The sequence below is a fragment of the Ambystoma mexicanum genome, chromosome 1q (assembly GCF_040938575.1).
Source record: "Ambystoma mexicanum isolate Mex_15411 chromosome 1q, UKY_AmexF1_1, whole genome shotgun sequence".
Classification (NCBI taxonomy): domain Eukaryota; kingdom Metazoa; phylum Chordata; class Amphibia; order Caudata; family Ambystomatidae; genus Ambystoma; species Ambystoma mexicanum.
The window spans coordinates 927,948,044-927,961,971 of NC_090922.1; positions in this window are offsets into that span (position 1 = coordinate 927,948,044).

Here is a 13,928-nt window from a genome sequence, read left to right on the forward strand (position 1 = left end):
GGCAAGCCAAAATCCCTACTCCTTAACCCGTGTGCTGTGTGTGTCTCCTGCAACACACTGCTCAGCACACAGCACTTTGAGCAGCCATTGTGTTGCAGATACACCTCGAGCATCACATGAAAAAGACTAATCGCATCCACAACCAAATGACACATGTACAGGATACACAAATGGTAATAGATCATGTGCTGCATGGACACAGAGGGCCTGAGAATGCAATCTGTGTGCACCTGTGGCCATGGAAGGGTGGTTGTACGTGTGGTGGATCATTGAGCAACTGTGTGTGTCATTAGGGACATGCACTCAATATATGCATGTGAAATCAAGTGACCCTCAGTGTCCTGTACATATCACATGTGAACATTGGCCATGTGAACCCCCCAGCATGTCAAACCACACCAATCCCCTGACACCTGAAAAATAAACACAACACAGGGACAGGCATTGACCAGCACAACACAACATAGTGCCCCACAATTACAATGTCAGAGTGCCCAAAACACTGTAGCCCAAGCCAACTGTCCGAAAACAAAAGGCCCTCCCTTACACATCACCTTGACCTTCAGAACATCTGCCTCTGGGGCATGTAGCCTTCTTTCCTCAAGTCTACCTGGCTACAGGATCACCCTACCCCTTGCTCTCCATGTTCCAGCTTGCGTGTAAATAGGGTCCAGCCCCCTCAGAGTCCCCCTTGACTGGTAAAAATATCAAATCGCAGAGAACTCCAAGGAGCCAAACCCCCAAACCAGGGAAAAAGCCTGTAGGCACCAAAAAACCCAGGAAGAGTCTCCAGTAGATGACTAGAAGTAGCAGGAAATGTCAAAGCACATGTACAAGCACAATGATAGAACAACCAAGGTAGCACAGTTGAACAATGTTCCAACAGGATGGGTACCATTTACCGTACATAACATACAATGATGATGCAACAACTGATGGGTAGTGTCACAGCTCTGGTGTCCAGGCGCTGGAGTTGCACAAACCAAACACCCCCTCCGTGGTCTGTGCGCATGCAAGGTCAAACTTACACAGGCCTCTGAGACCCCGGCGGGGAAGGAGGGTCAGGGATATGTATCATGGACAGGCATTGGTAATCAGGAGAACTGGAAAGAGGGTCAGGAGAGTGGATGTGGATTTGCAAGGGAAAGTAGGCAAAATTAACTATTCACAAAAACACATACTCAATTAGAGAAAACATGTCCATCATGCACATTGTACCAAAACAGTCAAATGCAAGCCAAAGAGAGACTTATCTCTGGGGTGAGTGCTGGCCTCCTGCCTGCGCACTCTCAGGTCCGGTAACAGGAGCACTTCAATGCTGCAAAGAGAGCGTGAGTTACTAATCTGAAAGTGTGATTACAACACACACACACAACCCCATCCATGCCCCAAAGTAAGTGACTTCTCCACAAACAAACACCCCTGTCTGCTGCTTTGTACCCATATGTTAGCTTGCCCACCAATGGTTCATACACTGTCAATGCAGTAAGGCAGGCACATGTGGCCGTGTGGGAAATGGAACACCAATGGGTCAAGAATCATACATGATACAATGGTCCCTGGGGGAGCTGCGAGACGCGTATAGCAAGGTGCAACTTCAGTACAAGTTGTGTTCTGTCAGCCGCATATTTCAATAGGTAGTGCACCTGGCAATTAGCACACGTAAATGACATGCACTGGCCACGAGTCTGTGCCTCGCTGGGTGTCCTTGTGCGTCGTATCAGTATCTGGCTAGGAATGCTACTACCCTAATAACTATGCTTCAATGGAGCAGGGGGTACTCCAGGAAATGTTTGATGGCCCCTGCGTGTGCCCCTGACAACTTGTAAAGCCACTTGGCATTTGGCCCTCAACGTATGCCAGCTGTACTGTGTGCTTCTCCAACTATGCCTGGCAAAGCTCCCCAGCATTGGTGCCACTTAGCATGCATGTGCAAGTGGCCTGGTGGAAGGTTGGCTACGTTGTCGGCCCTTGTGCTGCTCACCTTGGCTGGAGATCCGTCTGACTAGCGTGATGCAGAAAAACACACATAGCCAATACCCCCACCAAAAGAAGAGATACGTCCTTGATAGCTGTGAAGTTGTGATGGTGGCGAAACAACACGAAGTAGCAACACACACGTCGGTCTCCACGAAAGGCACGTACAGCGAACTGTCGGGACCCGCTCACCTTTAACCCGTGCTGAGGGAAACGCCCGTGCGCATCACGTCACTTACGCATGTAGGCACTTTCCTCGGATTACACGCATTCACACGCTGACGTGCAGTTTTTCACGTGCTGAATCACTATGCACCTGTCACGAGGGAAATGCCAGCGCGCGTAACATCACAGACGTGCTTACGCACTAACGGCCTTTCCTCGGATTTCACGCTGACGTGCACTGTTTTCACATGCCAAATCACTCTGTATCAAGCTGGCCATGTGAAAACACACAGAAGACCACGCTCCTGCCCCCCAGAGCCCCGAGCACGCTCCCACCTGCCATCTGCTGCTGCCTGACTGCCTGTTGCCCACGTGCCCTGCTATTTGCTACCTGCACGTCAGCCAGTGGTGCAGTTGCTGTGACCACCCCTGCTGGACTGAAGACTCCCGACTGGGATACCATCGCTCCACAGCCCAGCCCCAGGACCTAGTTGCCCACCCACACCTGCCTCTGGGGTTGCCGTGTCGGTCACAACACCATCTGACACCACTGGCAACCCCCAGCCAGAGAGGCAGAGGGCCACCAGCTTCAGTGCCAGGGAAGTTGGTGTCCTGGTGGAGTAAGTCCTGGGGAAGTATGATGCCCTCTTTGGAAGTTTGTGCGCCGACAATGAAGGACGGACCAGGATCTGGATGGACATTGTGACTAGCTAATGAAAAATTAGACCATCCAGACCAGAGATGACTTTTTCAGTTTGTAATCCTGAACTATTTATTTTTGTGACAACCTATATGTCAAATTACACAATAACAAAATATATTTATATAAAATATGGCTCTTTGAACTTAGAAAACAAACACATCCCTCCAGGCAGACTTCATTCAAAACTTCTTCATACATTCATCACATTCACAAACAATAGAAAAAAATGATATTTTGTTCATATCACAATAGAAAGCATTTCTTCGTTTCACACTCGATTAATTTACAATGTGTCCATCTGTCAACATTCAGAGGATAGAAAAACTGTTTGTCGACATGTTTCGGTCGAGTTCTTGAAGTGGGCAATAGCTTCCCTTTGTGTATTATGTTCAACCTTCTTCAGGACAAGAGACGATCGCCAATTCCGCGTGGTCTCATAGACGAGTGGGGGTGTGTGTAAGGCAAAGAGGCCTAGGTCTAAAGAATAAAGAATAAGAAAAAGTGAGAAAAAATGTCATCTCTGTTTCATAAAAACCCATTTCTTGAGTAACAGCTGACTACTAAGGCTTTGTGTGGACCGGCTCACCTCCTCTGATTTTTTCAGTGGCTGGCGTGTCGGTTCAATGGAGTAAATCCCGGCGTGAGAGATCTCTTTTAATGAGTTCCACGTCGTGCATCCTACAGAATGAAGGGCATATACTCTCGTAAGTTTTATGAGAGAAGTCTAACATACTATCAAACAGAACATTAATGAATCGGTACTCACTCAGTTGAGGGGCTCGCGAAATAGTCAATTCGTCCGAGCTGGGGGTTCGGTAAGACTGCAGGGAAAGGAACAAAGTGTAAGGGCTTGCGGGTAGTGCACCCTTGTGTCGCATGACTATTATCACAATATAAAACTTGCTTTAAAAATTCTATTGGGTGTCTGCTCTGCGGAATAGAAACATTGTGTGAGGACCCACACTCGGGAGCCCCGAGCCTGCATATCTAGACATCCCTGCGGAGAACTCTCAACCACTCATGGTGAATGAAACGAAATGGAGCTTACTTCTAGGTTCTGTGGAGTGAATCCCTTGGGAGAGTGTGCACGTTGCTGGTCAATCGCAAGTCACGGAGTCACGAAACTGAAACAACAATACATGGTCTCAGAATATAGACAGAGGGGCCCGGACTGGCATAGGCTATGTCTACTGCTATCTACTTACTCGGTGTGGCCTCAGCTCTATCCGTCGGTGTATGCATCTGTTGACGCTCCTTTGCAACTGATCGCGGCGATCCGGCGTACGTTCCGAATAGCGCCAATGGACGCGCAGTCGCTTTGAATTCTGGATAATATGCGGCTGCTCGGCATTCTGGACATAGTAGTTCCCGAACACTGGCGGAACCAAAAAACTATCTCCACAATGGAATATTGATCAAGTCAGTTTCCTAGACCTACTGATTAGAAAACAAGGGAATGCGTTGGTCACTTCACTCTATAGGAAACCAACAGACAAGAACACCCTCTTACATTACTCAAGTTTTCATCCGGAGGGTTTGAAATTTAATCTGCCATATGGACAATTTTTAAGGATTCGACGCAACTGCACAGATAGGGTTGATTATAAAACACACGCTACACAACTCAAAGAAAGATTGGACACACGGGGTTACCCGAAACAGCTGGTAAAAAGGAACATGAAGAGAGCAGCCAATACCAACAGGGCTCTCATTTTACAGAGTCAAGAAAAAAAGACCCACGAGAGATTGGTCTGTGTCACAACGTATAACCCTATTAGCAATGCCATCAAGAAGATCATTAATAAGAACTGGGATTTAATCAAGAACCCGGGTACATTATCTAAGAAACCCATGTTTGCATTCAAACGAAATTGCAACTTGCGACAAAAGCTGGTGCACACGTATTATGAGAAACCCAAAGAAAACTCAATTCTGAATCAATGGGGACTTCCTCCCATTATTGGTCACTACAAATGCGGGAACTGCAGCGTATGTCCCCTTACTGAGACCAAACATATTTTCAAATACGGGACTAATACATGGACGATGAAGAATCACACCAACTGCCACACAAAAAACGCAATCTATATCATCTCATGCCCGTGCAATTTATTATACGTTGGAAAAACTACACGAGAGGTCAAAATACGTATTGGGGAACACCGCTCGTGTATCAGGAACCATACAGCCGACAAACCTCTGGTGGATCACTTCGACAGACTTCATCACAAAGATACAGACATCAAGTGGTTTGTATTACAAACCATACGCCCTACATTAAGAGGTGGGGATATGGCCAGTGCCCTACACCGCCTGGAACAGAAATGGATCTATTCTCTAGATACGGTCCACCATGGATTAAACATTTCGGTGGAATGGAATGCCCTGAATAGTACTTGATACTATGGGGTACTCTCACTTTCGCCAGTAACTTCTCTTCATAATCCTGTGACATGGGAAGAGAGGTTCCATGAGTTAAGTGAAATAACAATACATGTGGCCTTTGACATATCCCTCAGCGTGTAGCCTTTACACACCCAGTATAGGCACACCAACCACTGTTAGGTAACTAGACGATGTATTCATGTGGAGATAGTTTTTTGGTTCCGCCGGTGTTCGGGAACTACTATGTCCAGAATGCCGAGCAGCCGCATATTATCCAGAATTCAAAGCGACTGCGCGTCCATTGGCGCTATTCGGAACGTACGCCAGATCGCCGCGATCAGTTGCAAAGGAGCGTCAACAGATGCATACACCGACGGATAGAGCTGAGGCCACACCGAGTAAGTAGATAGCAGTAGACATAGCCTATGCCAGTCTGGGCCCCTCTGTCTATATTCTGAGACCATGTATTGTTGTTTCAGTTTCGTGACTCCGTGACTTGCGATTGACCAGCAACGTGCACACTCTCCCAAGGGATTCACTCCACAGAACCTAGAAGTAAGCTCCATTTCGTTTCATTCACCATGAGTGGTTGAGAGTTCTCCGCAGGGATGTCTAGATATGCAGGCTCGGGGCTCCCGAGTGTGGGTCCTCACACAATGTTTCTATTCCGCAGAGCAGACACCCAATAGAATTTTTAAAGCAAGTTTTATATTGTGATAATAGTCATGCGACACAAGGGTGCACTACCCGCAAGCCCTTACACTTTGTTCCTTTCCCTGCAGTCTTACCGAACCCCCAGCTCGGACGAATTGACTATTTCGCGAGCCCCTCAACTGAGTGAGTACCGATTCATTAATGTTCTGTTTGATAGTATGTTAGACTTCTCTCATAAAACTTACGAGAGTATATGCCCTTCATTCTGTAGGATGCACGACGTGGAACTCATTAAAAGAGATCTCTCACGCCGGGATTTACTCCATTGAACTGACACGCCAGCCACTGAAAAAATCAGAGGAGGTGAGCCGGTCCACACACAGCCTTAGTAGTCAGCTGTTACTCAAGAAATGGGTTTTTATGAAACAGAGATGACATTTTTTCTCACTTTTTCTTATTCTTTATTCTTTAGACCTAGGCCTCTTTGCCTTACACACACCCCCACTCGTCTATGAGACCACGCGGAATTGGCGATCGTCTCTTGTCCTGAAGAAGGTTGAACATAATACACAAAGGGAAGCTATTGCCCACTTCAAGAACTCGACCGAAACATGTCGACAAACAGTTTTTCTATCCTCTGAATGTTGACAGATGGACACATTGTAAATTAATCGAGTGTGAAACGAAGAAATGCTTTCTATTGTGATATGAACAAAATATCATTTTTTTCTATTGTTTGTGAATGTGATGAATGTATGAAGAAGTTTTGAATGAAGTCTGCCTGGAGGGATGTGTTTGTTTTCTAAGTTCAAAGAGCCATATTTTATATAAATATATTTTGTTATTGTGTAATTTGACATATAGGTTGTCACAAAAATAAATAGTTCAGGATTACAAACTGAAAAAGTCATCTCTGGTCTGGATGGTCTAATTTTTCATTAGCTTTATCGTTTCGCCTGATAGACCACAGACTTAAAAGCAGGCGTCCCTTATATATTTGTTCTGGACATCGTGACTGCCATCAACGAGGAGGGGGTGGCAGTCCGCGACTTCAAACATGTCCGGAAGCGCTGGGAAGACTTCAGGTCCAGGACCCTCGACAAAGCCCAGCGCCTCTTGAAGGCAGCGGATGCCAAGGGGCTACGGGGCCACCTGTCGGACCACCAAATGAGAGTCCTGGAACGCATACGCCCAGCGCTCCACGTCCAGGTCCTTGAGAGGTAGTCCCGTCTGGAGTCGAGGGGTAAGTGTACATGCATACTGATTGGACGCTGTGCGTGTTGTGGTGTGCCAGTAGTGTGCAGGTTGCACATGTGTTTTTGTAGGGCCATGTATGGATGCGTATGTACAGGGGCGTGTGGCTGACACATGTGAGTCCTCTCATGTGTGAGACACATGGGCGGTGTATGTGTTGGTAAGCATGCAGGCCAAATGCAGGTGTGGGAGCACATATGTTTGAATTACTGTGTATGTACGTTGGCATGGTTGTGGTGTCACACATGGATGGTGGTTCCAGCTGCATGTATCTGCACTGTGTACATGTGCATGTGTGTGTATTTTACAAGTGTGCAACTGTGATGCAACATGGATGCATGTGACACTGACATGTAGAAGGCTGAATGACAGATGTGACATGGATGGCGATCTCATCACTGCGACAGTTGGTGGAGATGTACACATGCATGTAAGTGTGGTGGCCTGTGTGCATGTGTTGTGCACTCCCTGTGTTTCATGTGACATCAGGCTCACCTTCGGCTGCTCGTGCTGTTGTTTGTGTATGGATGGTGCTGCCTGGTGCAATATTGCTGTTGAATTGCTCATGTGTGTGAGTTGAAATGACATGTGTGTTGGGGAGTGTGATGCCATGTCTGAGGTTTGACACTGACACTCGTTTACAACTGTCATGTGTGTATCAGTCCATTGTCCGGTGCCCTGATGCCTGTGTTCTATCTCTCCCTGTCTGCAGTGTCAACTGATTAAGAGGGCGGAGAGGGTGCTGTGGAGCAAAGCGGCAGGGATTGCACCACCAGCCGGAGACGCAAGGCCCGGCTCCTCTCCCAGGTTGTCATCTTGTCGGGGAGTGAGGAGTCTGGTGCCGCGTCCCAGGCCGCAGCTGCCAAGGGTAGGTCCAAGAGGCGGAGGTTGGAGGTGGACTCCTTGGCAGCAGAAGGGGCAGCTAAGACCCCACAGGGTCCGACGGAGGAAGATGGCACAGAGTCATCCAGGTTGGTGGGGGGTTTGGTGGAGGAGGAGGCTGTGGAAGGGACACACACGGGATCTGGAGGTGGGGATTCCACTCGTGCTAGTGGTGCAGTGCAGGGGCAGGGACAGGAGGCAGCACAGGCCGCCGCGGAGGTGCCTGTGTGTAATCCTGTCCCTGATGAATCGGGGCCTGAGCCTCACTGCTGGGTGGGTGGGAGTGCTGGGGGACATGAGTCAGGGCCTGCTGGCAGGTGCCCGTCAATGCTGGGTGGGTGGGGGTCCAGGGGGACATGAGTCGGGGCCTGCTGTCAGGTGCCCATCACTGCTGGGTGGGTGGGGGTGCTGGGGTACATGAGTCAGGGCCTGCTGGCAGGGGCCCGTCAATGCTGGGTGTGTGGGAGTCCAGGGGGACATGAGTCAGGGCCTGCTGGCATGTGCCCATCACTGCTGGGTGGGTGGGGGTGCTGGGGGACATGAGTCGGGGCCTGCTGGCAGGTGCCCGTCAATGCTGGGTGGGTGGGGGTCCAGGGGGACATGAGTCGGGGCCTGTTGGCAGGTGCCCATCACTGCTGGGTGGGTGGGGGTGCTGGGGGACATGAGTTGGGCCTGCTGGCAGGTGTCCGTCAATGCTGGGTGGGTGGGGGTCCAAGGGGACATGAGTCGGGGCCTGCTGGCAGGTGCCCATCACTGCTGGGTGGGTGGGGGTGCTGGAGGACATGAGTTGGTGATCACTAATGCAAGGTGACATGTGGGCTAGCTGGGGGGCATGCCCATGGTGGATGGGCTGTGTGTGGAACATGACCAGGGGTGCAGGGTAGTCCCCTGTGGTGTGGGCTGCCTGCAGGGGCCATGGAGGGGGTAGAGGGCACACCTGGGAGGACCCACACTGCCAATTCACGTGTGGGATTCCCCGCGCACCCCACTGGATACACGTACCACGCTCGCATGTCAAATTCCCCCGAACCCCAGTAATACACGTACCCCGCTCGCACAGGCCCAATCGCGTGTGAATCTCCCCGCAAACCCCAGTAATACACGTAGCCTGCTCGCACAAGCCCAATCGCGTGTGAAACTCCCCGCGAACCCCAGTAATACACGTATCCCGCTTGCACAGCCCAATCGTGTGTGAAACTCCCCACAAACCCCAGTAATACATGTACCCCGCTTGCACAGGGCCAATCGTGTGTGATACTCCCCGCGAACTCCAGTAATACACGTACCCCGCTCGCACAGGGCCAATCGCGTGTGATACTCCCCGCGAACCTCAGTAATACACGTACCCCGCTCGCACAGGCCCAATCCCGTGTGAAACTCCCCGCGAACCCCAGTAATACACGTACCCCGCTCGCGCAGGCCCAATCGCGTGTGAAACTCCCCACGAACCCCAGTAATACACGTACCCCGCTCGCATAGGCCCAATTGCGTGTGATACTCCCCGCAAACCCCAGTAATACACGTACCCCGCTCGCAAAGGCCCAATCGCGGTGATACTCCCCACAAACCCCAGTAATACACGTACCCCGCTCGCACAGGGCCAATCGCGTGTGAAACTCCCTGTGAACCCCAGTAATACACGTAACCCACTCGCACTGGCCTAATCGCCTGTGAAACTCCCCGCGACCCCCAGTAATTCACGTACCCGCTCACACAGGGCCAATCGCGTGTGAAACTCCCCGCAAATCCCAGTAATACACGTACCCTGCTGGAACAGGCCCAATCGCGTGTGATACTCCCTGTGAACCCCAGTAATACACGTACCCCGCTCGCACAGCCCAATCGCATGTGAAACTCCCTGCGAACCCCAGCAATACACGTACCCCGTGCACAGGCACAATCTCGTGTGACACTCCCCGCGAACCCCAGTAATACACGTACCCTGCTCGTTCAGGGCCAATCACGTGTGAAACTCCCCGCGCAGGGGTGTACATGTATTCGGAGGGGTGCGCAGGGAGTTTTACAGGAGTTTTCGTGGTTGGGGGGCTGCATGCTGGTCCACTGGCCTGTGCGCCATGTACGGGATTTGTGCGCTGTGCATGGCGCACAGGGAGGGGTTGGGGGCGTAACTGGCACTGCTGCAGGGTCGCTGCGCCACTCTGCACCACGGCTGGTAATGGATGTTGAAATCCATGAATACGGTGTGCGCGGAAATGGATTTTGGCACACGCGGCTGGCGCAGACTGCCGCACGCTCACACTGTGCTCCAGCCGCGTGCGCCATTTGTGTGCTGAATTCTATGAATTACCCCCTTTATTGTGTCTATATTCATGTACTCAAAACCCAATACTTGTACATTTAAGTTAGGAAGTGCAAAACCCAGACTCCAAATTCCTAGCTACTAACGCATAGATTGGGGGTTTACTCATTAGTTGTTATTGCTCATATCAAAATTCTTCTTAATATTTAATGCGTACACATTTCAGTGCCCTTGCAGGTAGGTCTTTACAATCACCTCAAATTCTGTGTCAGTCCTGAGTGGATGATGCTGCTGGTAGTCATTGGCCCTCTGCAGGTCACTTATTCCACTGCATCTGAAAATCACTTTTGAATTATTCAGATGTTTCAATAAAGGTTTTCTGCAGACTTTGAAACGAGTCTGCTTGCCAATCAACCTAGTCATGCCCGCAAAGAAAGATCATGTTTTGTGGCTCTTCTACAACTACCTTGGGGTGTATTTTGGGGATGCAGGGTTGTTTCCAGAACTCTTTTCTTTTAAGAGCTGCAGCCCTGTTTATTTAAAAAAAGAAAAACATTTTTTTTTATTGGTTTGGACTTTGAAGATACGTTCATCGCTGCATGCCTGTTGTTGCTGAGTTATTTTTCACCACTTTTTTACATTTCATCCTAAACAATACGCCGGTGTGATATATTCTTTTTCACTTTCTAAGAAACTCTCATTTAAGGACAAGAAATATAAAATGAAACTGACACTGTTAAGCTAAATAGAAGAAATATAAGCAGAATAGCCCAAACGAAATAAGTCATGAACCAAACAGTGTAGAATACACAACAGTAATTCAACCAGGAAAGAGCTAAGGGTTGAAAAGAGAGGTTAGTGTAAGAAAAGGTGAATAGATGATGAATTTTCAGAATATTTCAAAGTTGAAAATGACAGGTGTGTACAACAGAAGAAAGGTGCTCATGATAAGAGAGAGCAGAATTAAAAATGAAACAAAGTTTGCGCGCATGGTCAGGAAGAGGGAGAGAAAGTGGAGGAAAAGATAAAGGACGATGCACGAAGGTGGAAGCCGGAAAGAATAAAATATTCTGTTTTGGTTGGATTGAGTTTAAGAAAGTGAGCCAACATCCAATAATTGATAAAAGAAAGACAAGATAAAAGCTGTTGATGTAGAAAATCAGTAAAAAGAAAGAAATTAAAAGAACATTTGAGTATCATTCGTATATAGACGAACTTGAAAACTGAACTGAGTAATTGCAGCATCCTGAGTAGTGGCATAAAGAGTGTATAGCAGGAGACCCAATACTCATCCTTGTGGTATCCCAAAAGGACAGGACATGAAGATGATAAGCCTATTCAAGAACCTGAGAAGGTGCGAGCAGAAAGATAAGAAGCAAACCAGTCTAAGGCTGAAACAGAAATACCAAAAGTAGCCAAAGTTTTAATCATTATTAAGTGATCAACTCTGTTAGGACGGCGCTAGAGATCAAGTACAATGAGAATAGAGGACCGCATGGTGAAGAAAATTGGGGACAATCAAAAGGGTAGTCAAAGAAGCGAAACCTTAACAAAATCAAGATGTAATGGGAGACAGAAAGACTGAGTATTAAGAGGAGAAGAAAGTTGATGATGAACACATCTTTCGAACACTGTCATACCTTGGTTCGCCAGCGGTCAGTTTGGCACAGATGGCGATGCATTCGAAATGTATCCATTCCCCCTCCTAAAATGGCTCCTGATGCACTGTGTACTGGTCTGGGCTCAGGGTGTGTTACCGATCCCTTCCTGTTTCCGGTTTGCGACAGTGTCAGATCAAGTCAAATACACTCTATGGAGGTTTCTCAGTGCGTTGCTATTCCTATACAGACGCTTTGTAAGTACGCTCTTCTCTATCTCTCAATTTCTACTAACAATTCTTGTCCTCCATCCTGACTTCTCTTTCACCTGTTTTGGTGATAGATCTGGAACGGAAGCTTTCGGAAGCCCCGGTCTGCCTTGCGCATATGCCGCTTCACTAGGAATGCCCGGTATGCATCTCGTCTGCATCCTTTTATATTTGTCAAAGCCTTCCCTCCTCTTATTACTGTTATTGCTTTCCTTATGCTTGTGTGGCAATGGCAGACAGCTTGCATTGAGATACCCAATTTAAGAGGAGCGGCCAAACACCTCCTTGCCCTACATTATACCGACGTCGGACCTTGAGACTAGCCGAACCTGACGACTAGGGTTTTATTCCCCCGAGGGTTTCCCTATGGTCTTTGCTCCTACCCGTTTTGTTCATACTACGGAGAAGGGAGCTGCAGGGGCCATTTGGGAAGTTTGTCAGTTCTGCTTTGTGCTGCTTCTGATATGGTTGGTTGCTTTCAGTTATTCAACCCATTTACGTGCCTTGTAGAAACTTGATTGTACTAACGGACATAACAAATACTTTGAAAAGGGAAGGGAGGAGAGAAAAATGACGATAGTGCGAGGGGTCCGAAGAATCAACTGAGAACTTTTTGAGAAGAGGAATGACAGTGGCCTTTTAAAATATATCAGGAATGGTCGCGGAGGATAGTGAAGTTCTGAAAAGCACCACCAAGTAGGAAGACAGGCAAGGAAAGGTTGATTTAATCAGCGAAGAAGGCAAGGCATCAGGAGGGGTGGCAATCGGATGAGAAAGTGAGGTCATCTGATAAATGTCATGATCTGAAACAGAGGAAAACGAATACATTACATAGTTAAACCTTCTGTGGAACCCCACAATGTAACCAAACAAGAGAGAGAACATGTATATACATCAATCGCTTATGGTTAGGAACTCACCTTCTGCTGTGTTAATCCTGGTTGAAGAATGCGGGAACGCTTCAGCTTGAAGTGTGATTTGGTCTGGGTGTAGAGGCAGCCCTGGCACAGTCTATTGGCAGCTGGACCTCTGCGTCGGATGCCATTATAGCTACAAAGATCATAGGCATCGTATTATGTTCATATTTGTGAAGCTGTAGAAGAATTTCTGAATATTGGAAAAAGCACAGCAATTAAAAGAAAACATTTTCTATTTATATGCAGGCATTAAAAAGAAAACTCTACATATTGGGGCATTTATATTTAATTCAGCTTCTTACAGATTGCCATTGATGGTGTCATTTGGTGCCCTCCTGATTGAAATCTATGTATTAGTGTTGGAGTAATTTCGTTTAAAAGATATGTGTCAAACTGAATAAGATAAGAGCCGGTTTGGATTCAAAGGTCCCTTTTGCAGGAAGCACCACTGGTTCCATGGAAATGAACACAGTGAAGGCTGGTACAGGTGGGTGAGCAAGTGAAGGGAGCCAGCGTGAAACCACCCATGACTGTTCAGGTGGGGTTTCCATCCAGGGACAATTTTAAAAACAGGTGGAAATAGTGCGTTTTGACAGCACACATTTCAGGAAAAAAATGGATGAAAAGTCAGAGTTAAAAGACATTTCTGTCGACAGGGAAGGAATGGAATATTTGAATACTTCAGAGATGCCAGATCATCATTGTACACAGGAACATTTCCCTCCCGCAAATCAGGTAAATACTGGCTAAAGCTGAAATAAATTGGAACAACCTGCAGCACAATCACTGGATTTAAACTCACTATTTCCATTTCTGAGCAGGAAAAAGGATAGCCAGTAGTACCAGATACGAGAGGTCTGTGCT